Source organism: Arvicanthis niloticus, chromosome 10 (genome assembly GCF_011762505.2).
Source record: "Arvicanthis niloticus isolate mArvNil1 chromosome 10, mArvNil1.pat.X, whole genome shotgun sequence".
In the NCBI taxonomy this organism is placed as follows: Eukaryota; Metazoa; Chordata; class Mammalia; order Rodentia; family Muridae; genus Arvicanthis; species Arvicanthis niloticus.
The window spans coordinates 24,726,287-24,753,711 of NC_047667.1; the positions used below are offsets into that span (position 1 = coordinate 24,726,287).

General features: G+C 46.5%; 1 protein-coding gene and 1 long non-coding RNA gene across 4 annotated transcripts in view; one reads left to right on the forward strand and one right to left on the reverse strand.

Moving 5' to 3' along the window:
• Nav1 (neuron navigator 1) overlaps nucleotides 1-27,425 on the reverse strand; it is a 246,086-nt gene that overhangs the window by 185,106 nt on the left and 33,555 nt on the right. The gene's annotated exons all lie outside the window — the stretch shown is intronic.
• On the forward strand, nucleotides 8,976-17,645 carry LOC143443669 (uncharacterized). The gene is made up of 3 exons (XR_013112831.1): nucleotides 8,976-9,333; nucleotides 15,636-15,708; nucleotides 15,846-17,645. It is a non-coding gene; the product is annotated as an uncharacterized LOC143443669 (long non-coding RNA).

Consider the following 27,425-nt stretch of genomic DNA (forward strand, 5'->3'; position numbering starts at 1 on the left):
TCAGGGGATCCAAAGCCCTCTTCTGGCCTCTGTAGACACCAACACACACCTATGCATACATATAAGTAAAAATAAATCTTTTTTAAAAGTCCAAAATGTATATATTAGAAAAAATTTCAAAAATACACACATACTATAAAACTATAGCTGTATTATCACTAAAAGTATGTATCTCTTTACTATAGACTAAGCAGCTTTACTTTTTAGTCTCCAAAAGTCATTCAAAATACACTTATTAAATCATGAATCACGTGTGAATATATTGCCTGAGTCTACCATTGTTGCCCATATATGGTGTTTCCAGTTCTCCAGTATTGTGGTTTTTTTGTTTTGTTTAGTTTGGTGCTGGGGGTTTCTTATTTGTTTGTCTTGTTTGGTTGTTTTGGGGTTTTGTTTTGTTTTAAGAAACAGGGTCTCTCTGTAAAGCCATGGCTGACCTAGAACTCACTCTGTAGAACAGGGTAGCCTCAGACTTAGAGATCTGCCTGCCTCTGCCTCCAAGTACTGGGATTAAATGTGAACGCCACCACAGCCTGGAGGTTTTCCACCATCATGCACAAGAGTGTGATAAACCCAAATACGTTTTGTTTGTAATTTGGATCATTTCCTTAGACTTCATTCTTAGAAGAAGAACTGTCCTGTCCAAAGAGGAAAGTCCTGAAAAGCCTCTCAGCTACAAATTGCAGATTGCTGTTCCGAAAACTCAGCCAGCTCCTTCAGGAGCATCTATCTGACTCATTCTTATCAGCAGGCATCATGCATCGCTGTTGCTGTGTTCTGTAGTGGGCCTGTCACCCGCTGGGAGCCTGGCCACACATACCAGAGCATGAGCAGGCCAAATAGGTAGGGGAGCCCAGCTGGAGAAGGTATGGGGGTGCTCCTCGATCCCCACTAGTGAGCAGAGCCTGTCTGTTCTCCCTCCCACTAAACTAAGAACCTGGACTGGCTGAGTGTGGAGGCATATGCCTTTACTTCTAGCATTGGAGAGGCAGAAGCAGATAGATCTCTGTGAGTTCAAGGCCAGGCTGATCTATAAAGTGAGTACCAAGAGAGTACCATTCAATGAGACCCTGTCTTAAAATCAATCAATCATCAATCAATCAAGCAATCAATCAAACCTGAAATGCTCTGAATTGGGGCTGAGAACTTTCTGTCCATAGAGAACATTAGATAATGGGACTGTGTCTTTCTCTTTATTCTCTTGGAGTTTAAAGAGACAAGAGCTGTTTCTGTACCTGGAATGCGCAGTGCCAGGAGTGTGGTAACCTGTGGCCTTGGGAAAGACTTGCAGTCATATGGCCTGAAACCACAGAGGAAAATGCCAGTGAGGCGGGGTTAAGTGTAACTGCAGAGCCCCTGTGAATGCTGGGAACTAAGATGGACACTTGTCCACATGATCTGTCTTGAATAGTAAGCACACCTAGAGCAGCCCACTCTGTCCATGGGAGAGGAGAAGGTTTACAGTATGAGGCTGCTTGCCTTCCAGAGAGTCCTGGCTGGTCACTATCCACATGGGAGGGAGACAGGGCAAGTGGCCGAAAGTTTATGATAGCCTCCCTCCTTTACCAATTGTAAACTGGGCAAGACCTTGTTCAGATACAACCCTACCTGTGGCCTGTGCAGAAACTCTTCATTGCCTGACTCACCAACCTGAGAAGCCCTGCCTTGTCTGGGTTTTAGAACTTTCTCACAGAGAGGAGTTCACATGGCCCTGTTCCTTCTGTCCATGCAAAAAGTGTTCATGGCTCTCTGCCCTGCACTCTACATGACCACCCCCAAGCTGAAGCCTATCTTCCCCAACTCACTACAAGCCACCTCAGAAGGTTTAGGTTTAAACAAACTATGACATCCTCTGGGAACCACAGAGTGAGCTTGCTGCTGGCAAAATGGTGTGAATGTCCTGTCCTGAAGGACAGGGTCCTCTTGCCACCTGACTCCTCCCTCCTTTCCTTTTTGGCAATGTTTGTTGCCATGGAGATTCTAACACAACGGGGCAGGTAGAAAGCCTGTTGCTTGGCAACAAGATGCTAAAGGTACAGGATTGGCTGCCATGGTCTAAAGGAGCAGAAAAGATGATTCGGGAAGGTGGGAAATAGAGAAACACCCTGGGGGGACACAAAGGCAGAGGAGAGAAGCAGAGGGCAGGACCAGACGAAGAAAATGTAAATACAGAAGCAAGAAGAGAGAGCACATGACCTCCCTAGGGCTGGGTCACCATTTGTGTATTTACTAAAATGCCCTTGGAGAAACAACCACAAAACAAACAAGCATTAGTGTATTTTCATAGCTGTGTTTATGTTGCAGCAGGACAACAGAAGAAAGAAAAAAAAACCACAAAAATATTAAAAGTCCTTAAATGTAAGGGCTGAGAAACCCGATGCGATGACATGCGCCAACAGAAAGAGCAAGGGCCATCCAAGCAAACCTGGGGTGGAATCTACATTCTACTTCTTCCCTGGTATGTGGTCCAATCAGGAGGGTTAACCAGTTTGATCTTCACTTCTCTCCTCTGTAAAATGGGAATCGAAGCTTCGGTGACTCACACCTGTAATCTCAGCACTCCTGTGACTGAGGCAGGCACAGTCATAAGTTCAAAGCCAGCTTGGGCTATCTAGTGTGACCATGTCGATAAATGAACAAAACCCAAAGGGGAATAGCAATGTGTACCATAAGGGCTGAAAAGATGCAACGGACCCTGGCACATGGGAGTTCAGCTCATTGTTGGCCTTGTGCAATTACAACCAACCTGTGTTGTTATCTCTTTATCACTCTCTTTATCACTACATAAGGATGAAATGGACAGTCTTCTTCAGATGCCCAAAGACCTCTGATTTCCATTCAAATTCATTAACCCAATGTCTATGATGCCCAAGTAAGCTACAAGCTACGAACAGTAGCTCATCTATTCAGTGGTATGACAATCTCTCACGGCAGTGGGGAGAGAAGGAACCTATTCAAGTAGGTTGATGTGAGGCTGTCCCAGTGTCTGCTGGGTACCCTGGACAGACTATTGGAAGCCCACGAGCTGTAAACAAGCCCCCATTTGCCCCTCCTCCTGGCCAGCCTTTGGAGCAGACTTACAGTTTCAGATGTAGACTTTCAAGCTTCCTGAATTCTATGTGGCCTTGGAGAAGACTAGAGGCAGAACCCAGGCATGTGGTTGGCAAAGACAGAGCCTCCATTGTAGTTTTCAAGCAAACTAATTTTGTCAAACCAGTGACTTCTGTCACTAGAGGCAAAAAAGGCTGTGACAATGGCAGCTGTGTGACTTCTGAATACACCATGCCATGTTGGAACCATAGGAGGTCTGTCATGAGCAAAGGTCCGTGAGCCTCAGGAGAAGCTGTGTAAGAAGGGTGGAATTGTTCTGAGTTATTTTGGGTAGGACAAACTGGCCAACTTCTGGGTTGGCTACCGCTACTCAGGAAACTGTAGCACCTTGGGGCCCATAAAATTTAGGAAATCCTTTCTGACAGGTCCTGAGTCTTTCTTGCAGTAATTTTCACCTAAGTGTGCTGGTTCTGCCTCGGGAAGAGACTTCGTGGGATGAGAAGGTGTCTTACTAGCTCAAGGTTCATGTAAGGACTATGGTGGCAGGCAGGCGAGCAATGACTCACTCAAGACAGATGCTGTTTAATTCAGCTGTCTCGCTGTCTCCACGGCTTCCTGAGTTCTCTCCCCCCAGTACTTGAAACACCTCTGTGGTTTCAAAGCCAACTTTCCCAATAATGCCAACAAGATACCAGAGAGGCGCTGCTGCCATTTCTGTTTGGCTAGAAGCCAGCTTGCCAGGAGTAGGATGGCTGAGAGTGGAGCCTGGTAGGACCAAGGAAGCCAAGATGAATGCCAGCAAGAGCTACTGGTTCCAAGCTGGGCCCACTGCAGCATCCTGAGCCTACAGCAGTTCTCTGGGGCCTCACAGGGGCTGGATCTACAGCAAGCCTAAAGGACTAGGACCAGTAAAAAAGACTTATCAGTCTTAGGAACATGGGGTTACTCTAGGCAGGCTGGTACCCTTCATGAAGAAACACGAAGAAAAGCTCTTAAATTACAGCAACAAGAGAGACTCGAGACCACTGTAGGAGTCAGCCTTGATGGTGAATGCGTGCCTCAGAGCCATCATCTTCAGCACATAGATGGTGGGTCCCTCCACAGCCATTCACTCAGGTGGGTGGGTAAAGAAATGGGTAAAGGAAACATTCATGGGAGGCCTATCATGAGGGCATCGGAGCGGAGGGAGTGGGTAGCCTGAGCTAGGTAGGTTAGGTTTCCCAAGAACTCACAGAGTGTGGGAGTGGGTGCTGAGGATGCCTGTGTTTTAACTACTTTCACAGTTACGTTTTTTTTATTGTATTTATAAGGTGGTTTGTGAGTGTGTGTGTGTGTGTGTGTGTGTGTGTGTGTGTGCTCATGCGTGAGCATCCATGCTATGGTACACATACAGAGACCAGAAGACAACTTTTAAAAGTCAGTTCTTTCTTTCCACTATGGGTCCCAGGGGTTGACTCAGGTGGTCAGGCTAAGCAGTCTCACCTGCCCATACTTCAGATTTTCCTGTCCTAAATACTGGCTCTCCATCTATTCTTCATCTAGTCCATTCTGGCTGTTGTCACAAACATCTACAGCCTGGGTAATTTGTGACCAACATGTACAGATCTTTCATACTCTGGAAGCTCAAGGTTCAGGCATTAGAAGATTCAATGTCTGCTAAGGGATCACTTCCTGGTTCAGAGGATACCCTTGTTGTGTTCTCACACACTGGGAAGTTGAGGGTCTCTCTCCCCCATGACCTAATCATTCTTCCAGAGGCCTCAGCTCTCAGTCATTGTGCTGAGGTAAGGATTCAATGTGTGAAGGCCAGAGACACGCAATTCACTTTCCACACTGGGTTTTATTAAACACTAAATACCCCTGGGATGGGCATCGGTGGTGGCTGCTTTAACCAGTCATCTCTGACTAGAAGCTGAGAGCTTGGGAAAAGAAAGAGGAAAGCAGGCTTAATGACCAGCCTTTGCAGACTCGCCAGGAGGAATGAACATCTCCCAATCAGACCTCAGATACAAAGCCAGCCTAGCACTGGAGGGTGACTGCCCGGGGTGAACTTGATCTTACTCACTTCAGCTTAGGCGAGTTCTTTGCTTTACTCCTAGATAAAAGAGTGACAGCTAAGCATGTAGCCTCCACATGGCTCTTGAGTTTTCTCACTTCTCTCTGTCCATTTTCTCCCTTCCCTCCACACTTTCTCTGTAATGTTTTTATCGTTGTTGGTTTTTGTTTGTTTTTGCTGTTTTGTTTTGTTTTTCAAGACAGGGTTTCTCTGTGTCACCCTGCCTGTCCTGGAACTCACCCTGTAGACCAGGCTGGCCTCGAACTCCAGAAATTCACCTTACCTCTACCTCCCGTGTGCTAGGATTAGAGGTGTGCATCACCACCACCCAGCTGTAAAGTCTTTATCTTAAAGCATTATTATTTTGGATTTGCACATATTCATTATACATATTTTGGGTTCCATAAGGACAGTTTCGTAGAGTATATACTGTATTCTGGCCATGTTCTCCAATGTATCCTCTTCTCTTCCCTGCCCCTCCCCCCTCTTCTTAGTCCTTTTGCTTCTCCCATACAATTTTGCTTTCATTTCCATGTCATGTATGTATATATACATTTATAAATCCTATAGATCTATATACAGTCCTAGGCCCTCAAACACGATACAGGTCTTTTTGAGCTTGGTTTAATTCACTCAATGTGGCAATCTCAGATTGTAACTATCTTCCTGAAAAATGACACAATTTTGTTCTTTATGGCTGAATAATATTCCACCGTGAATATAAACCATCTTTTTCTTATCCATTCCTCTGTTGAGGAACACCTAGGTTGCTTTATAACTTCTATTGTAAATAATACAGCCATAAACATTGGGGTGTGGGGTTTCTGCACTTGGACTGGTATAGCTGGGTCATGTAATACAATTTTTACATTGTTGCTGCTCCTTTGTTTTGAGGAACCCCAATACTGATTTCTGTACTGGTTGTACTGGCTTAACAGTGTGTAAGTATTCCCTTTTCCCTGAATTCTTGCCAGCACTTGCTATTATTTATTTTCTTAATGAAAAGGAGCAGCACTCCTGTCTACCCTCTGCCCAGTTTCCCTTAATGTTCAAGCTTCACACAACCACGGTTTATTGTCAAAACATGGAATCTAACACCGGCATATTACTATTGACTAAACTGCAAGCTCTCTTTGGAGTTCACCAGTTTTTCCTTCAATGGCCCTTTCTTCTTCTGGGAACCCCCGTTGTATTTGGCTCATCTCCGCCTTCTAAAATTCACAATCCCTTTTAAGACTGGATCTGAACTGGTGAGATGGCTCAGTCATCCATTTGAGTTGCATTTCCAAGATTCACACAGTGGACGGAGAGAAGCAACTCCCGCACGTTGTCACTCTGACCTCCACAGACATACCATGGTGCCATGTGCGCCCACATGCAAAATGTTAATTAAAAAAAAAACAAAACAAAACACTGCAGTTGGCCTTGCTGTGCTTTAGGGAAAAGGCAGAAGACATTTGTTTTATTGTCCACTACAGGTTTGGAGCCCGAAGGCTGATGGCGGGAAGGAGGAGAAAATATGTCTCATAGAAGGTAAGTCCCTCGGGAGACTCACTGACTGCCTCCCCCTGGAGATTTTCCATGGAAACCTTCCTCTCTCCCAGCTTGGGTGCCTTTCTGTCCAAGGGTCATTCAAGAACTGCCCTGGAACCCTAACAAATAAAGGGAACACAGAAGAGCTGACTGCTTAGACCCTTCCCCTAAGGGCTCATCATCTGGCCTGAGCTGCTCCTTTGGATCCAAGCCCAGAATGTGGCCTGTAACTTTAAGACTCAGCCCTTGTTTTGAGCACACAGCAAGCACCTCATAACAAACAGCTGGAAAGAGAAGTTGAGACACTCTGCATCTCAGCAGAATTGTTTCCAAATAAAGTGTTGTTTCTCTCCCTTCTCAGACTATCACTGGTGATGCACCCAGCCCTTAACCACTGAGTATCTTTTCTTGCTTATGACACACTCTCCTCTCCCCACTCCACACCTGCAGGCCCCATCCCCGGCATGGCCTCTTTTATAGCAAGGGTAAGAATGGTGCTAACAGGAATCTGAGTGTTCTCAAGAAGCCTTTCTGCAGCTTCAAAAAAAAAAAAAAAAAAAAAAAAAAAAAAACCTGGCAAGACTTATCTTTCTAGAGAGGTAAGATTCATGGACAGACACTTCCAGAACATTAACATCAGGAGGTGGGGGGTGGAGGGTCCTGTGTCTGAGATCCCAGAGCTCTGTACCAGGGTCAGGACCTCATGAAACTCTCAACACATTAGTTTTGTGCTCTGTAGTTTACGAGGGTCACAGAGAACTGAGCTGTATCCGGAGCAGGGTGACAGCGGGCGGGAGGGCTGGCCAGTTAATGGACTAGGGTGGCATATCCCGGACTGAGAATCGAGGGACGCTGGCTAATGGGCTCTGCAGACATAAAACCTTTGTCTTCCACTTTCACTAAGATAGGGTCTTGAAGTCCCTTTCCAACCATAAAAATTGTGACCAGAGAAGAAAATGACAAAGGCAGCAGCCAGGAGACCCTGAACATGTGATCCATGAAGCGTGTGACATTACCTTCTCAGAGAGCCCTCTGATATGATTTCTCTTTTCTAGGGATCTCATCCTAGCCATCTGGGCCTAGGTGAGGAGACTGACAGGGAAAGTCAGTGACCCCTCAACACACAGATATCTGGTTTGACTCCTCCTCATGTTGTGTTAAGTGGGACCAATCCAGTCCTAGCCCCAGGAAAGGCTCCAGAAGCAGTTCCGTTGTTTCTTGAGATAAGCTCTCAGTATGTACTCCAGTATGGCCTTTAACTTGGGATCCCCTGGGATTAAAAGCATGTACCAGCATGCAGGGCCAGAGATGGTTTCTGTGTGAAGGGCAGGGTCCCCTAATCCTAATACTTCCCTGATCATAGGCACCTGTCCAAGGCAAGAGAAAGGATAGGATGACCTCTGTAGAACTCAACCAGCTCCAAGACTAGCCACAGAATGAAGAGGAATGAAGAGCAGTCTCCTCTCCCTATTCCCCAGTCCCTGAACTGAAAACTCTGCTTCCTGGTAGCCAGGATCCTTCCTACCAGGTTGCAACTCTATAGCCTTGCAGAATACACAATGGCAGTCCAGCATCTGCCCTCACCCACTGCTTTATTTCCATGAGAAGGTATCTGGTGGACGATGAACTTGAGGATCGAAGAATATGAGAGAAGGTCCGAGGTCACGAGACTGCCTGGACCCCAGATGTGGGATTCAGATTAAACATCTACAGGCAACCTTGAAGTCTTCACAGGCTTCTCTCAAACCCTTACTAACTCAAGATGCTCTTCTTCTCTCCCCCTCCCACACTAGTTGGTCCACTCATGATTTCTGCACTGAGTTCAGAATAGCGTCATCAAATGATGACCATCATACACCAACTGTGTACAATCAATGCCCCTAACGTCCCAGATCCTCCTTCTCCCAACCTCACTGTATCATCAAGTGTTACTGACCCTAACCACTTGCCCACACAATACAGGTTTTCAGGTCTGTCTTATGTAGTTTTATTCTCTAGGTATCACTAGGATTCCCACCTGTGAAGACCTCCCTGATCTCTGAGGAGGTGAGAGGCCCTTCTCCATGCCATGCACACAACAATGCTCTTCACTCCTGATCTATCCTGGACTACTCTCCAATACTGCCTTCCTGAAGAAGTTAGTCTGATGGTACTGTGTCTGGATCATACTGGACAATCAATATGTTGGTCAGCTCCTTGGTCCCTTCGTCTGGGCTTCTCTCCTCTGTCCCTTGCAGAGGTAGGAAGGGCAACATCCTTTCATTCTGTTCTCTGGAGGCCCCAGAATGAAGGAAGACAGGATCCCAGGGAAGGACTGGCCTCACCTCATCTCACTGAGCTGTTAGCTCACCAGTCTGAATGAAGAACACGAGGAACAGCTGTTAAGGAAGCTGACCTGGACTTCTTCCGGGCTAAACAGGAAGTAGGGTGGAGTGCAGGGCCAGAGCTTCCGGAGGAGTAGGACGGAGAAAATTTGGCCCATGTGCTTGCTGTGTTTTCAGGTTATTCTATCTTGGCACTCAGCCCAGCAGAGCGGAGGCTGCAGCCTGCAGGAAGGTGTCTGTAGATCCTGTCTTCAAACAGCCAGAAACCCTCCGGGGCGTGTTAAGAGGTTATAGATCATCTGTGGTTTGCACTACGAGCCCTGCTCGGAAAGCCTCAACTCCAATCAACACAGAGCTCCCAGAAAGATGGTAAGGTCGGGAGTGGGAGATATGTGGTAAAGATAGGTAGGTGTGTGTAAATCCCAGGAAACGCTGGATCTTTTGAGAGGATAGAGGCTGGGAAGCAAGGGGAGGTTGCAGAAAACCCAGAACACTCCTTCTAACCAGCTGTCTTAGGGTTTCTATTGCCGTGAAGAGACACCGTGGCCACCACAACTATTATAAAGGGAAACATTTAATTGGGGCTAGCTTACAGTTCAGAGGTTTAGCCCATCGTCATCGTGGTGGGAAGCATGGCAGCATGCAGGCAGGCATGCATGCAAAAGGAAAAGGAACTGAGAGTTCTATATTTGCATCCTCGGGCAGCAGGAGAGACACACTGGCCAGGCTTGAGCATATGAGACCCCAGAGCTCAATCCCTGTGACATAATTTCTCCGACAAGGCCACACTCATTCCAACAAAGCCACACCTTCCAGTAGTGCTCCCTCTGAGTTTATGGAATCATTTTCATTCTAACTACCACACCTGCCCAAACTGGCACCCTTCCTAGTTCTTGGCCTCTGATTACACCGTCATTTCTGCAGCCTTATGGCTAAAGCAGAGTTCCCTCTGTGTGTTCTTTGTTAAAACTCAACATACCTGTTCAGTCTCTTCTCACAGGGCTGAAGTTCAATGGGGGCGTTCTGTCCACCACTACCCCCCACAACCCTGGTGTGTGGTCGATGTTCAATAAATGCCGTTAAATAGATAACTACACGAAGTACTTTGGGAATGACCAAAAAGGAAAGCTTGAGGCTGGAGAGATGGCTCAGCAGTTAAGAGCACTGACTGTTCTTCCAGAGGTCCTGAGTTCAATTCCCAGCAACCACATGGTGGCTCACAACCATCTGTAATGGGATCTGATGCCCTCTTCTGGTGTGTCTGAAAACAGTGACAGTGGAGTCACATATATAAACAATAAATAAACAAATCTTAAAAAAAAAAAAAAAAAAAAAAAGGAAGTGGAGCCTGCATGAAACAGGAGGGGCGTGGTGTCAAAGAATGACAGTGTTGGTCCTTGACTGATCTAGAAAACAAAACAGGAATTCTTTGGCAGTTTAACCCATGAGGGTCTCTCACAGGCCCAGGAGGTAATGGAGTGAGGTTGATCGTCTCCTTTAGTGTGTCCAAAGCCCTGGCTAACTTAGGGCTAGCAACAGTGTCAGTGTTGGATTACCCCCAGGGAGAGAAGAATCCCTGCCATCAGGAAGCATCCAGGTTAGTGGAAGGCACATGAAGGTGCTTCTGAGGTCTTCCTGCCTCACAGGAGTGATGAGATCCACAAGGTAGACAGAAGCTTGAGAGAAATGCAGTGACCAGAGCTAAATGTATGAGATACTCATGATGTACTGGCCACTGCCCCCAGCCTTTCAGATGTGTCAGCTAATTTCACTTCAGAAAACCCTGTGATGTAGAAAATGTTGTTTATATTTTACAGGTGAAAGAAAGGATGCTGACTCTGGTCAAGGAACTCATCTTAGTCACACTCAGAAACAGATTAGATTGGCCAATATTTAAGCCCAAGCTGCAGGCATCAGAGCCTTCCTGGCTTCCCATGACATCTCTGGTACAAATGATATGTACATCTGCTGGGGAGCTAGTCATGAAGTCAGCTAACCACAGTTAGTTAATTAGCATACAAGAAGAGGGGCATGCTGGGAAGGAGTGGAGCAAGAAGTAAAGGATATCCTGGTTACAGAAGATGCACATGTCGTAACAGAAATAGCACAAGAATACTGCTTTCAAGTTATCCCAAAGCAGTGGGACAGGATTTCCTCTTCCTTCTCTGGGCTGTAAGACAGTGGTCATGCTGGAGAGCCAGACTCTGATCCTGGCCTTTCACTGTGCATAGCTGTTCCACCCTGTTCTTCCCCAGTTCAAAGCCTGCCCCTGGATTAACTAAAAGTCTAGTGTCTTAGGGTTTTATTACTGGGAAGAGACACCATGACCATGGCAACTCTTACAATGGAAAACATTTAATTAGGGCTAGCTTACAGTTCAGAGGTTCAGTCCATTATCATCATGGCAGGAAGCATGGCACCATGCGGGCAGACATGGTGCTGGAGAAGGAGCTGAGAGTTCGACATCCTGATCAGCAGGTAGCAGGAAGAGATTGAGTCACTGAGCCTGGACTTGAACATCTGAAACCTCAAAGCCTGCCCCCTAGAGATGCGCTTCCTACAACAAAGCCACACCTACTCCAGCAAGGCCACACCTCCTAACCGTGCTACTTTCTATGAGCCAAGCATTCAAACACATTGAGTCTATGGGAGCCATTCCTCTTCACACCGCCATACCTGGTATGTCTGGAAGGAAAGGGTCTGTAAGCAGAGGTGATGCCTTGGCATCTGGGGCAGGGAGGGGGCTTCAAGGAGTCACTTGAGGAAGAAGTGGCAGTTGAGGCAAAGAGGAGAAGCTCACTGAAGACAGCATTTTTGAGAAAGTGTCAGCCAGATAGAAAGGGCTCACTGACTGAGGAAAGACAAGCAAAACTGTTTGGTTCTAACAGCTATGCATCTGGATAAGGTGCCTTTGTGATTCTCATATGTCTTTGTGTCCAGCACAGCACAGAAGCTCACAGAAGCATCTGATAAAATAGAGCTCAAATGAGCAAGCTTTGAAACAGAGACAGACACTCAAGCTGAACCTTAGACTGCAGAGACAAGGGCTCTCCCAAAGTGAGTGCCTGGGGACCAAGTCACACCGGCTTGGACACGCCAGTACTCAGACACATAGTGAGTCATGCAGCACCCCAGCAGGCCGCTCACTTGCTAGTCACTCTGTTAGTATTAGAGGTGCCGACAACCCTCCATATTGCCATGTTTTGCCCTTGGGGATGTGCTAGCTGTGCCTTGTCTTGGACTAGTGCTTAGCTTTGAGCATTGTTACTTTTCTCATGTCTTTCCCAGTGAGGAAGATTCAGATATTCTCTGCTCAGTGTTCCCTTCTCCAGAACCAACTGGCTGGTCCCTCAGACACGCCTCCCTGAAACACAGAGGAGACAGCAAGTTGAGAACAGCAACCCTGGGAGAGACATTGCTTTTCTATCCACTTCAGGCCACAGGTCCTTGCTGGTTTCAGCAGGTTCCAGTGCTGGACAGCTCCCAACCCTCCCAGTTCTGGCCAGGGAAACCTGTTGCAGCCTTCCTTTCTCCTTCCTCCTTTCTTTCCCTGTCCTGCTGTTCTGTTCCCTCCTTTCCAAGACTGGCTGGGCCGGGGATGGCTGTCCAACTGCCCTTCCTGCAGACCATCACTCTCCTTACTTTCTACATTACCTTTGCGCCAGAGGATCAACTTCTGATACACGCTGGGGAGATAACACCTACCTCCCAATCTGTTTCCTCCTCCTCTCCCTTCCACTAGAGCCAGGCAACCTAGTTAGACCTTGTCTCTGTCATTACCTGATAATGGGCTTGAAGGCTTGTATCATGATGGCTGCACGGTTGGCCTTGCTACAGAACCACCCAAATTACCCTGCACAGACCATGGCATGGGTCAGAGGCACCCTTCCGGCAGCTTCCTGCAGTCCCCAAGCAGTGTGTCTTTCTGGCAGCCACCTCTTCCTCTCTCTCTTTCTCTACAGTCATTCTGAAACTCCATGCCTGCCTGGGCCAGGAACCTTTGATATGGTCGAGGCAGGCAGAAGTGAGCCTTTGCAAGCTCCAGACACTGCCATGGTGTGAGGCTGAGCACAGCCTGGACACAAAATGGCCCTCTGAGCCACACATGTAGAGAAACAATTCCTTCCCATAGGCAGACTTCTTGGCTCTCTGCTCTTGTCAGGTGCTGTTCTCAGTACAGCAGTGCACCAAAGACCTCTCCCCTTTCCCATCTGCACTGATGTGGTCCCCCATTCTTGACCCCCCAGGACCTGAAGTCAGACTCTCAACACCTGCTCTTAATTCATCAGCATCCTGGCAAGCCTCTCCCGGCCCCCAGCCCATCGTCTTCTCTGCAGCTGCAGCCAGAGCCAAAGCAGCAGGGATAGTTCCAGAAGGAGGTGTAGCTCAGGGTTGAGGAGGAGCAGGCGCTAAGACCACTGGGAAGCCTCGATCTTGAGGGGTGCAAAATGTGTATTTAAACACATGTTAAACAGCCCCCTCCCCATTGTATCAGTAGGGTTAATAGCAAGGAAATGCACCAGTGACCACGAATCTGGTACAGGTCCAGGACATAGAAGCTGAGAGAATTGAGCAAAAGAATGGGAAGAGAACAGAACCGGTCCCTGCCGACATTTGGATAAACTCTGGGTTCTGGATCTGGTGCCTCTGACTCATCTGTTGTCTAGCCACTGCCCCGGGGCCTAACTAATTGGAGGAAAGTTAAATAGAGCCAAGAAAAACAAGGGAGATATTACAGAGCCTCAGGTTTCTGGGGCTTACAGGGGAGAGCAGATGTCTTAATTTATGAGCCTGCATTAGTCTACCCCAGGGGAGAGGAAGACTCAGGCCTGAAGTGGATTGGAGTCTGAGGGCTAAAGTGTCCCCTGTCCCACTGAACGGCTGTGAGACTGATGGATGGATGGGCCTACAGCTGGAGTCAGGTTGGGCCTGGGAAAGGCATTCATCATGGAAGGTCTCATAAAGCCAAAGGACAGGGAGCTGTGACTGAATGCTGCTTTTCCCACCAGAGTCTTGGTTATGGCCCAAAATAGGGGTCCAGATGCAAATTTTCAAGGTCTGGGGACATCTTTGATGATAAGGGGACAACCTCCCCAGAGGCTCCTAGAGATCTGGAAGAGAGAAAGAGACGATGTAACCCGGAGGGGGCGTGACCCCCAAACTGAGAATGACAGCGTCTGGGCCACAGGTTAGGGTGACTAAATGAATCTCAATCATCCCTGGACTGATAGTGGAGCCTGAACTAGAGGGACAAGGGCTGGATTCTCATCCAGTTGGTCCTTCAGCAAGGTATCCCCATTTTGCTGACTGGTCCATGAGATCTGCGCTTTTCTCTACTTCTCTACAAGATACAACTGGTTATCTGTTCCTCCATCCTCCATTCTTCATATCTTCTCCTCTTCCTCCATCTTCCTCCTCCATCTTCCTTCTCCATCCTTCATCTATCCTCCTCCATTCTCCTCCTCCATCCTCCTCCTCCATCATCCTCCATTCTTCATCCATCCTCCTCCTATCCTCCTCCTCTATCCATCCTCCTCTTCCTCTATCCTCCTCCTCTTCCATTCTCCTCTTTCATCTATCCCATCCTCCTCTATCCATCCTCCTCCTCCTTCATCCTCCATCCTTCATCCATCCTCTTCCTCCTTCATCCTCCATTCTTCATCCATCCTCCTTCTCCATCCATCCATCCTCCTCCTCCTCCATCCTCCACCCTCCTTTCTAATTACTCTTAGCTAATCTGACTTTGAGCACAACCCCAAGACCACAGCCTCCCAGGTCTTTCATCCGCAGCTGATGCACTCACTGAGCACTGCCCTTTCTACTGTCTCCTAGGAGGAGCAGGAGACATGCTGGTGTTGTCTGTGGGACTCTAGGGAAACTAGAGACTCTACTCACACACTCTGGGTCTGTTCCACTACCAGCAGGAGCAGTAAAGCCAAGAGCTGTCCAGACTGCAGTCCAGTCTCTGGGTGCAGACTGGCACTTGCTCTTTGGTCTTTTGTCCCACCTCTTCCTAGTCAGCCCTGAGCTTTTTCAGAGTGAGGCCCATAGGCTTTTCCCTCAAACTCAGTTGAGGCTCTCATCTGCTGTGGCTGCCCCACAGATTAGCCAACAATAAATGAGAGGATGTGTGTTCTAGAAGAAGGCCAGGGGAGAGGAGGGAGGGGCAGAGGAGGCCCACACTCCCACACTTGGTTGCCCAAGAACCCAGAGCTCTGCTTAGATTGTTCCAGAAGCTGGGCGGTAATGCCGCATCTAAAAGCTGGTGATTTTGACATCTAGGGCTAAACAGAGACTTGCGAGCAGGAAGTGAGCTAGCTCTCTTGCCACTTTCCCATGCTGTCATTCCCAGCTTGAAACTGTGTCTCTTCCTTTCCCTGCCTGGTGACTCAGCTTTCTTATCTTCCCAGACCCCTTGTGGGGTCCAGGGAAAATGCCACTGTGAAGAAGCAGATGCTCCTGGGAGTGAGAAGTAGGAAAAAGAGATTAATGGGCCAAAAAGAGATGTTGAACCTAGGGTGGGGTCCAGGCTCCTACCCAGAGAGCCCGTGAGGCTCGCTGCAAAGCTGCAGAGATTTGCATACATCTGCATACATTTGTATATGCTTATTTTCTCTCTGAGTGCAGGCCTAGCTCCCTATGGTTTCCTATTCTCTCTTCTTCTACATCAGGCCTGTTCAGCCACGCAGGACCAGTACCTCACCAGGAGCCCCCAGGAGGCCACTCCACTGCAACTGAGCTAAGGTGGGCCTGATGCAGACAGTCACCTGTGCATGTATGCATAGGGTCTGTTTCCTCCTGGATCCTGGATTAAGAGGCTTTTATTGGCCCATCACTTTAAGATGACAAAACTACCTTCACTGTCTTTTTATTTTTTCCAGGTGCCCACATTGTCTAAGAAGAAGCAGCAAATCAGAATGCAGGGCAGGAGAAAAAGCCTTAGAGGGGTTTTGACTCTGACACACTTGTTATACAGAATGGCCAAAGCACAGGGCTGAACCAGTCACTCCTCCAGCTAGTAGGGTCAGCTTTGTGATGGACACCATTGTCCCAGGGCTAGCTAGGAATTCTGCAAGGAGCACAGTGGTCTCCCCATCCTCCATCTCATAAAACTGACTGCAGCTAGCGGTCTTCATGAGGCATGAAGGGAAACGATGGGTAGCTGAGTAGATGATGTCACTGATCCAGGAAGATAAAGCCAGAGAAGGACAGGAGAAGTGAGACATGGGAGTTGGGCATGAGGAAGACAAACCACTGTGGTCATCAGTAGTCCAGACACTCAATCAGAGCTGCAGCAGGCCCATCCAAAGTCCATCACAACCCCACCCTGTTTCACTCTTCTGGTGCTCAAAAAGGAGGCCTGGGTGGCTCAGCCTTAAGGTGTGGCTGGCCCAGAGCAATGACCCGTGACTACGTAGTCTGACCCTTGGTGTAGCCTAGGCATAAGCTTCATCCAAGCAAATACTGATTTCTCCTTCCTTTAGAGGGTGCCAGGGATCAGGAAGAGGGAGGTTGGCTGCTTGGAACTTTAGGGAAGATGGAAATGTTTTATATCATGATTAAAATTAAACAACTGTATAATTTTGTCAAAAGCACATTGAATTTCATTATACCTCAAAAAGGAAGGCTGCCAATTTTTTTTTTTTTTTTTTTTAAATAAAATGGAAAGCAGGAGAGTGGGATGGAGAGGGTGGAAGCTGCCAATCAGAGGAGCCTGGATGCACTTCCTGTCTCATACTGTCCTTGTGACCAGCATGGTGCCAGGTGCTTCCTAACCACACCTCCTCCACCTCACTCCCTGAACCTGGGAAATGGAAATAACATTTGTCTTCCGTTCAGATTGCTTGGGAGGGTCAAGTCATATAACCTCCATTTGGGGTCCACTCCATAATGCCTGCTCACCATTGTGACCATGATAATGGTCACCATAATGACCATTTTGCTCACCTGTTGCTAGGTAGGCATTGTAAGTGCTATACTAGGTACCATTTTCCCCATTTCATAGATGAGAAAATTGAGGCACAGATGTCAGATTTTCTTCCCCTTTCCCTTTGGATAAAATGGAAAACGTCAACCTTTTTCTGTGCTTTGCTGTGATCCCACTGAAAATAAAATGGACCATTACAATCATTCTTTGAACTACAAAGGATCCACAGTTAAATAAACCAAAGAAATGCTGGAGTCTCTCTCTCTGTGTCTCTCTCTCTCATTGAGATACACCTGAATGTAATATACTTCATCGCTTAAACACACAATTTGTTCGTTTCTAGTGGGCTCACAAAATTGTGCAATCATATTGCTTGCCTAAGTCCAAAACAGTCACGTATTCCTCTAAGAAGCCCACACCCATCAGGCTCCATTCCTCCCCTAAGAAACACTCATTTATTTTCTGTCTCAATGGATCTGTCCATTCTGAAAATAAGCAGACTCACACAGCACATGGCCTTTTGTGTCTGGCTTATGCCATGTGCATAATGGTTTCAAGGCTCATCCCTGTTGTAGTGTATGTTGATCCTATATTTACTTTTATGAATGAAGACGATGCCACTGTGTTATACACTGGTTGCTTTTTGCATTATTTGCATTGTGGCTACAGCACAGGACAGCAACCTAAGGGAAGAGAGGATTTCTTTTGGTTCACAGTTTCAAAGCATCTCCCTTTATCATGATGGAGAAGGCATGGCGGGGTGCATGGGGACAGGAATGAAAAGTGGAGGTGTCTCTCGTGGCATGGACCAGGAACTTAGTTACCCCCTTCTGCCCCCTAAGCCTTACTTTCTACAGGTCTAACAGCCTTCAAAAGCTTACAAAGGGAAGAATGGGCACTTAAAACATGGACCTGTGGGGGAACACACCAGATTCAGATCATACCATATGGACACACTACACTTTATCTATTGATCAGTCATTACATAAGCTCTACAGTTTGAACTGTTGGTGCTATGAACTCCTGTGAAGTGTTAGTATAGACATGGGTTTTCAGCAGTCTTGGGTATGTATCAGAAATCAAATGCTGAGTCAGGGACTGAAGAAATGGCTTAGCAGTTCAGAGCACTTGCTGCCCTTAAAAGGAACCCAGGTTCAGTTCCCAGCACCCATACCAGGCTGCTCACAACCATGATGCCCTCCTTTAGTCTCCATGGACACCCACATGGCATACATTCACCCAGACAAATACACATAAATAAAAACAAATATTTGAAAAATTGTCAAGTCAAATGGTATTTTTGTCTTAAGATGTGACAAAATATTTCCCAAAGCTGCTCTCTTGCTATGCATTCCCATCAGTAATGCACGGGGGCTCTGATTCCTCTGCATTTTGCCAACTGTTCTTTTTTTTTTTTTTTTTTTTTTTTAAGATATATTTATTTTCGACTTGTGTACTCAACCTTTCATGCATGTGAGCATAGGTGCCGTCTGAGGTCAAAGGCTTCAGATCCCCCGGACTCCCTGGAGCTGGGGTCTCCCAACATAAATGCAAGGAACTGAACTCTCACCCCCTGCAAGAGCAGGACACACTCTTAGCTACCAAGCCATGTCTCCGAGTCCCTGACCACAGTGCTTATTGTCGACCTTTTTGACAATAGCCATTGCCATGGGGGACGGGTGTTCTGTCATGTTTTGATTTATATCCCCCCAGTGACTTCTGCATTTAGCATCTTCCCCGTGTTTCTCTGCCTCTGTGTGTCTTCTTTAGAGACGTGCCTATTCAAATATCTTGCTCATTTCATTTTTAAAATTCTTTCTGGGATAGTAGAGATGGACCCCAGAGCCTCAAGGATACTAAGCATGAGCTTTAATAGTGAACGTCTCAGGCGACGTTGAGGACAAGCCACGGAGAAAGACCTCACCAACCCTGGCATTTTGTTCTTGGATATCCAGACCCCAGAATCTTGAGGGAAAAAAAAAAGATTTGGCACTTTGATATGGCAGCTTAAGGAGACTAACATAAACAGCGTCACATGCGTTCAGATTGTATTCAGCCACTAATACCATCTGTCTTCGGAATTCTTTCAAGTTACAAAACAAACTGTGCATCCATTAAAACAACAACAACAACAACAACAACAATTCTTTGGGGCTGGAGAGCCTGCTCTTTCAGAGGGCCTGAGTTCTTCCCAGCACCCACATGGCAGCCACAAACATTCGTAACTCCAACCCAGGGCTTTATGACAGCTTCTTCTGGCCTTTCTGGGGACCAGGCACACACACATTATACAGACATACATGCAGCCAAAATACTCATACACGTAAAACAAACAAGCAAACAAACAAAACCCCAACTCTTCCTTTCTTTCCCTTGCTCCAAGCCTCTTGAAATTGTCTTTTTATTTATTTATTTTTTTGAGGCATAAAAATTTAATTTGTACATAAATGATTCTTTGGGTATACAAGGTATCAAATCGAAGCAGTAGTTTAACTGAAAGATATAGAAAACTATATTTTACTTCTACTTATAGAAAATAAATCTTCAGAAATAATTATTCAATCAGTAGTGATTTTTTTGTTTTGTTTTGTTTTTTGTTTTTTCGAGACAGGGTTTCTCTGTGTAGCCCTGGCTGTCCTGGAACTTACTCTGTAGACCAGGCTGGCCTTGAACTCAGAAATCCGCCTGTCTTTGCCTCCCAAGTGCTGGGACTAAAGGCGTGTGCCACCACCACCCGGCCGATAGTGATATTTAAGACTGACATTTCAGTGATGTTCTATATACAAAGAATGAGAAGATATTGTAAGATTAACAGCACATGGTGGAATCAATCCTAAGTCATTTCTCCATCAGTGTGAATGACTCAGCTTTATTCCATCAGTCAGTGATGTCAATTGTGAGAATATTGCAGGCAGGAAACACCTGAGTATGTCAACAAACACAATGGGCTGTGTGATGGTTTGTTTATGCTCAGCCCAGGGAGTGGCACTATTAGAAGGTGTGGCTCGGTTAGAGTGGGTGTGGCCTTGTTGGAGTAGGTGTGTCACTGTGGGCTTTAAAACTCTCACCCTAGCTGCCTGGAAGACAGTATTCTGCTAGCAGCCTTCAGATGAAGATGTAGAACTCTCAACTCCTCCGACACCTTGCCTGCCAAGATGCTGCTATGTTCCTGCCTTGATGATAATGGACTGAACCTCTGAACCTGTAAGCCAGCCTCAATTAAATGTTGTCCTTATAAGAGATGCCTTTGTCATGGGTCTGCTCACAGCAGTAAAACCCTAACTAATACAGGCTGGTTTAGTAAAACACAGATTTTCAACATTTATTTCATTCAGCACGTTTGTGAGATTTATACGCCTACTCTTTCAGGGTTTACGGGTGTAGATACATGAACTGCAAGCTACTCAAGTAGTGAGAAGAAAGGAGATGGGCGCCATACTGAAATGGTGAGTCCAGTACACCCAGCTATCCCTATCATTCTGGGAGCTTCATCTTCACTAAGTTGACCACATTGGCCAGTAGCATCCTGCTGAGACCCCTTAACTCATACAGTGTTAGTATGTTTGAGACTGGATCAATTCACGTACCATGTTTCTGTGTTGTAGCAGATGTCAGAGTTCCCCTTTGTGTGTGTGTTTGGAGGGGAAGAGTTTGAGATAGAATCTCACTCTGTAGCTCAGGCTGGCCTGAACTTACTCGATCTTGCATCAATCTTCATATCTCTGCCCTCCCATGTGCTGGGATCTACAGTCATATGTCACAATGCCTGGCATCCCTTTAATATATATATATATATATATATATATATATATATATATATATATATACACATATGTGTGTGTATACACATATGTATATATATCACATATATACACACAGATATACACATATACACACATATGCATACATATATTGTGGAAACACAGATTTTCCTTGGGATTTGTGAATGAGGAATTTCTCAGAAGACTAGGGATGTAGTTCAGTGGTAGCCAGCTTGCCTACCATGTATGAAGTATTTGACCCAACTCCAGCACCAAAAACAAAACAAGAAAAAGTTCTCAGAGCCATGATTCTAAAAGACAGATGGGTTGTGCCTCATTTCCAAAACTTAGCTGTCAATCACCTCTCCCCATCTCCCCTCACCAACATATTCCTCCTCCTCACAGAATCCCTGGTAAGAAGCCACAGTACACTGTGAAATTGTCTGCTCTAAGGGTTTTTCAGGACTCCATAGGAAGGCCTCCATCACAAACAAAGAGCTCTAAAGCAAGGAGAGAGCTAGCCTTCAGCTAGAGAGCTAGAGAGCTAGCCTAAGACCTGATGTCAGGGTAGAGGTACAAAAAGTCTGCCCAAAGCTGGAAAGACCAAGATCAGATTCCCAGAACAGCTTTTCACACCGAGCCCAAGTCAGCAAGCCTTTACCTTACCAGTTAAGCTTGTGGTGTGGCAGAGGCTGAGTCAGGATTGCAGCCTTTTGCTTGCTCTTGAGGCCTTGGTTGAAGAATGTAGGCCACTTCTCCTCTCTGGTAGATTGCCAGAGTCTGGGCTCCCTGCCAGCTTGTCCAGATTTTCCCTGATTCCCTCTCTCCCTGTCTACTTCAGGCTCTCCCCAGCCCCTGTGTCTGGATGGCTCAGGAGCAGTTCCAGAACCCAGCCTGTGGAGAGGCATCTGGACTGCCCCATCCTATCAGCGGCATAGACAAGCTAAGCCCCTCGCCGCTGCTGTGGACTGGGAGGACATTCTAGAAACAGGCTCAGAAGGGCTCTTGGCAACTCATCGTCATGTCTGCTGCACACGAGCACATTCCTGACTGAGCCAGCTGCTGAGTTAGCACTAGATCCATCTCCAGGCCTCAGTTTACCCAGAAGGAGGCAACAAGAGTCCAGTGCCTAAAGACTACACAAACTTCTTTAAGAGTCTGCATGCGTATCTTAGGCAATCTTTCAGGGTCACATAGTGACACCAGAGGATATAAGGCTCTTCCCAATTGCAATAGAACTCCAGAGAAGTGAAAGGATCAATATTCAACATCTTCATCTTTCACTAGGTTGCTTTTCTTTCCTCTTCTTTTCTTTATTTTTTTTTTTGTTTTGTTTTGTTTTGTTTGTTTAGTTGTTGTTTTTTTTTTTTTCAAAACCAGATTTCTCTGTGTAACAGCCCTGGATGTTCTGGAGCTCACTCTGTAGACCAGGCTGGCCTCATCTTCATACTTTATAGAGATCTACCAGGCTCTGCCTCCCGAGTGCTGGGATTAAAGTCATGTGCCACCACTGCCGGGCTGGCCCTTTTCTTTGTCCGTGCAATTCTATCTCATAAGGAAGCATAAACTAGTCATAAAAAGGGCAGTAATTTAACAGCCTCCCAAGCACAGGTCTGAGTGACTCCTCCATAGACTGGGTGACCTTGGCCAGCTCGTTTAACCTCTCTGAAACAAAGGTACCCATGAAAGAGCCGGCAACGTGGTCCAGTTAAGTGTCGTCCTCCTTACTTCTCACTGTCAGGTCATTGGCGGTGGGGTCTCTCAGCTGGAAAGCATTTCCGGGACTATCAAGCGGAATCCTCTAGAGCTGAGGAGAAGGAATCTAGAGCAAAGTGCTTGCTAAAGGGACACATTGTGAAATGGGGTTGCTAAATCCTATTAGATCCAAGTGCTTTGGGTGGTTCAAGCCCCTGGCTTCTCCTCTTTCCCAGGCTTGACAACACTGGCTGTTAGTTTTACTTACTCGCAAGCTTCATCTCCAGGTGTGACTTGTGACTCCTGAAAATATTACTACCCATGGTAATAGAAGACTGGGGGTGTCTACAGTAAAGAGCTGACAACCCGAACAGCATCTTTCTCATCCCTGCTAGCTTTCGTGGGCAGAAGGGAAGGGAAGAGAGGATTTACAGGGCTCAGGAAAGGCAAACTATTTGCCCAAGGTCACCCAATTGGCTGAAGGTCATGCCAGGACCCTCCTACCGTCCCCAATGGCTCATTCACCCACTTCCTTTGGCTTCCAGACACATCACTCCAGCAGGGAAGGAGTTAATGCCAACCTCTGTTGGCCTCTGCAGGTGCTGCTCTTGAGGGAAAGCTTCAGAGCAGAGTCTGCAGATGAGGCAAGCAGCAAAGATAACGAGCTTTCTGTTTTAATTGCAGAGGGGAGACAGGGTGGGCTTGTTGGAGGGCTTGGGCAATTAACACAGCTGGGGCACAGGGCTGATGAGCCCTGGATGAGGCCTTGCCCCTGCTGGCTCCTCTCTGACAAGCACGGAGATCAGGGCTATTATACCCACATGGCGGGCCTGGCGCAGCATGAGCCGGGCCAAGGCACACAAAGAACTCAGCCAGGCAGAGAGGAGGCTGAGAGCCACCAAATGGGCTGAGCCCCAGGGGTGCAGAGCCACCATGTTTGGCCTTATCTAGACAGCTGGACTGCCAGAGGATGGCTAAAACCCACTGTGCCAGGCCTCAGGCCTAGCACTCAGGACTGAGGCAGGGGCTGCTGAGGGACAAGGGCCAGCACTGAAAAGAGCCTAAGACTAGGCTGGGCTTATGAGTTTGAAATTTAGGTGCATGGGCTTGGTGGCACACTCCCACAATCCCAGAAATTTGGAACACACACACACACACACAGAGAGAGAGAGAGAGAGAGAGAGAGAGAGAGAGAGAGAGAGAGAGAGAGAGAATGAATGAATATACTATTCAGTTTACTGAGGGTTCAAATAACAAAAAGGCAGAGGAGGAAAAAAAATGGATGTGTATTCTCTCTCCCCCTTCCAAAGTTAGAGAACACTCTTCTGATCCAGTCTTTTAACATCAGGACCCCAAGTCCCTTGGTCTTTGGGCTCTGAGGCTTGTATCAGTATCCTCCTGGTATCCCAAGACCTTTGGCTTTGGACCGAGCCTTATACCATCAAGTTATTTAGTTCCAAAGTCTTTAGACTTGGACTTAGCCACACTCCCGGGTTCCCAGGTCTCCAGCTTGCAGGCAGCCTGTTGTGAGGCATCTCAGCCTCTGTAATCGTGCTGGCCCAGACTCCTAGTAAAGGCCTCCTGTGTATCCATTTTTATTCATGTCTATTTCTGTCTCCAGTTGGTTTCTTATTCTCTGAAGAACTGTAACTAAAAACAAGCACTTCTCCTGATTCCTTCTTCTAAGTAAAACTGAAACCTCTGGATTTATATATAAAGCACACATAAGGAGGTTCTGAACGGTACCTCCTTATGAGAAGCGGGTAGAGTGGGGACCTTGGGATCGGAGGGACAGACAACATGGTAATAAAGTTTATGGTTTTGATTTTTTTTTCTTTTGGTGTTGTTTCGTTCTGGTTGCTTCATATATCCCAGACTTGGAACAAAATGACCAGTTGTTTAGAAACCCCAGAGAGTACAAACAAGAAAAAACTCTACAAGAGTCTGCTACCTTCAGCCGAAGACCAGGAAGAAGCTGTTAGGAACTGTTTAGTCTTTTCACCCCCTGTGGGAAAAATCATGGCTCCACCTTCACTATGACAGATAAGACCCTGTAAGGAGCTAGAACCCACCCCTGGCCAGCAGTGATGCAGTCACCAGCAACCCTCTCCTGGTGAGATGACAGAAGGCCTGGTAGCCCAACTTCAATGCCCTTCTGCTTTCTTGAGATTAGGCTCCTCAGTCTTGGTGGAAAAGACCATAGGCAGCCAGACTTCCAACCCCACCCAGCAGGAAGAAGATCCCTCCTCTGGCCCACCAGGTAACATCAGAAGAGGCTGGGTAGGGGGTGGAATCCCCCCTCCCCCAGGGCATGGTTAAGAAAATGGGGAGCTATGGAGGAGAGCCAGACGGATGTTTTAAACTACAACTGCAGTAACTGAAAAACCGGAGGCCATAGAGATGAGGAGCTGAACAGGGGAGAAGGCAAAGAACCAGTGATCTGGAGGCAGCACTAGAAATACTAGACTGAATGGAAGAGAAAAGACTGAAGAAGCCTTAGAGGCCTCTGGGGACATAGTAAAAGACCTAAGCCGGGCGGTGGTGGCGCACGCCTTTAATCCCAGCACTTGGGAGGCAGAGGCAGGTGGATTTCTGAGTTTGAGGCCAGCCTGGTCTACAGAGTGAGTTCCAGGACAGCCAGGGCTACACAGAGAAACCCTGTCTCAAAAAAAAAAAAAAAAAAAAAAAAAACTAGATTTTATGTCATGGGAGTCTCAGCGAGGAGGAGGAAAAGGATGATTTTTAAAAGGAACTACTGTTAACTAAGCAAGAAGCAGAGATTTACAGATTCAAGGGAACAACAGATGCCAAAAGGAGAAACACAAATAAATCTATAATAAGACAAGCCACAGTTAAATACTTAGAACCAAATGATGAAGAAAACAAATCTTGAAAGCTAGACACATAATACCTGCCCTCAGGAGGCTGAGGCAGGAGGATGGCAGATGGGCTACATCAACACACACACACACACAAAGGAAGGTAGGTGGCTCACCAGGTTTGACAACTCAAGGACAATCCCAGGACCCACATGGTGGATGGACAGAACCGCCTTCAGCAAGTTGTCTTCTGACCTCTAGTTAACCCACTGAAGGTGCACGTGTGTGTGTGTGTGTGTGTGTGTGTGTGTGTGTGTGTGTGTGCGCGCGCGCGACATATCCAATAAATAAAAATACGTTTTGCAAGTCTTGAAATTCCTAAAAACCACATAGTTCCTCTGTTCTCCCAGGGAACTCAGTTTCTTGTTGACAGCCTAAGGACCAGAAGGAAGTGGTACCACACTTTTTGAGTTCTAGAAGAAACAAATGACTCACTTAGGATCCAATAGCCAGTAAAATACCCTCTGGGGAGTAAAAAGAACAATCAAGAAATTCTCAAATAAAGGGCAATTAAGCTAATTTGTCACCAGAAAATAAACCAGAAAAACTTACTAAAGGAAACTCCCTGAGCAGGAAGGACCAGAACTGACACCCAGAAATAGACCCAAGTAAATATGCCCAACTGACGTTTGTGTATTCAGTCAGTCCATTGAGGCGGTGCTGAGGCTCAAGCTTGCAGCCTCATGTATGCAAGGCACAAAGTTCCACCGCTGAGCCACACTTCAAGCCCAGATGACTTTTTTTTTTTTAAACAAAGCTATCAGAGTAACTCAATGGAGTGAAGAGCCTTTCCAGTAAGTGAAGCCAAAGCAGCTGAATATATGTGGGTTAAAAAGAAAAAGAACTCAGTCCTATGATAATAACTGGGGTAGAGGAAGTTTAGTCCAGCAACATGGCTGCTCTGGCAAGGGATCACATCCAAAGACCTAGGTCTGTGAGATCCAGCTGGAATGCAGACTCACCACACACCTTTAATCCCTCTGGCTAGAATACAGACACACCTTTAATCCCAAACAATGTAGGAAAGGTTAGTTTCTGGAAGGAAGTAGCCCTGTTTGAAAGTGATTTCTAGGGGCTGGAGAGGTGGCTCTGAGGGTAAGAACACTGACTGCTCTTTCTGAGGTCCTGAGTTCAATTCTCAATCACCTGGTGACTCACAACTATTTGTGATGGGATCTGATACCCTCTTTGAGTGTATCTGAAGACAGTTACTCATATACATAAAATAATTTTTTTTTAAAGTGATGTCTAATTGAGAAGCAGACAAAGTGATGAATTGGAGAAAGATATGGCAGAGTGAGTAAGAGGTAGGTAGTCAGTGCAGTTTGTATTCAGTTCAGTGACTTGGGAGTACAGTGCAGTGGAGTTGAGTGAATTCATGCAGTTCAGTGCAGGTCAGCAGAGGTAGTTGAAGCTAGAGAGTAAGAAGTAGCCAGAAGATTAGAACTAATTGCCAGAGTTAATTTGAGACCAAGGACAACAATTCAGTGAGAAGCTGAGAGAAGCCAGATTGAATCAGTCAGCTTGGAGAGGAGTCTGAGCCAGAACAGCTAGCTGAGTTGAACCAGTCAGCCAGAGTTCAGAAAGAGTTAGAAAGGATGAGCTTGTTCAGCAGTAAGCCTACAAGACCAATTACAGCTGGCAAATAAAAGTTGCAGCTTTTACAACTCAGAAAAGATCGATTGTGGACTTAAATGTCACATATGAAGCTATGTGGAGGGACAGGGTAGGGAGTTTGGGGATAAAAGTATGCAAAACATCTTTGAGATCTAAATTTAGGTGAAGAATTCTACACTTTGAAAAAAAATCCATAAAATAAAAAAAAAAAGAATAATGAGTTAGACTTTTTCAGAATTAAGTAAGTTTGGCTCTGTGTGTTGTCATATACCTAATCCCAGCATTCCACCTTGCCTGGAAGACCGGGTTTGAGGCCAGTCAGAGCTGCATAGAGGGAGAGACATGGTGGTGTTTTTGTTGTTGGGTTTTTTTTTTTTCTTTTTTTTTTTCTTTTTTTTTTTTTTTTTGGTTTTTCGAGACAGGGTTTCTCTGTGTAGTCCTGGCTGTCCTGGAACTCACTCTGTAGACCAGGCTGGCCTCGAACTCAGAAATCGGCTTGTCACTGCCTCCCAAGTGCTGGGATTAGTTGTTGTTGTTTTTAAGGACCTTGGTTCTATATTAGGTCTTGCTAAGGGAGCCTGG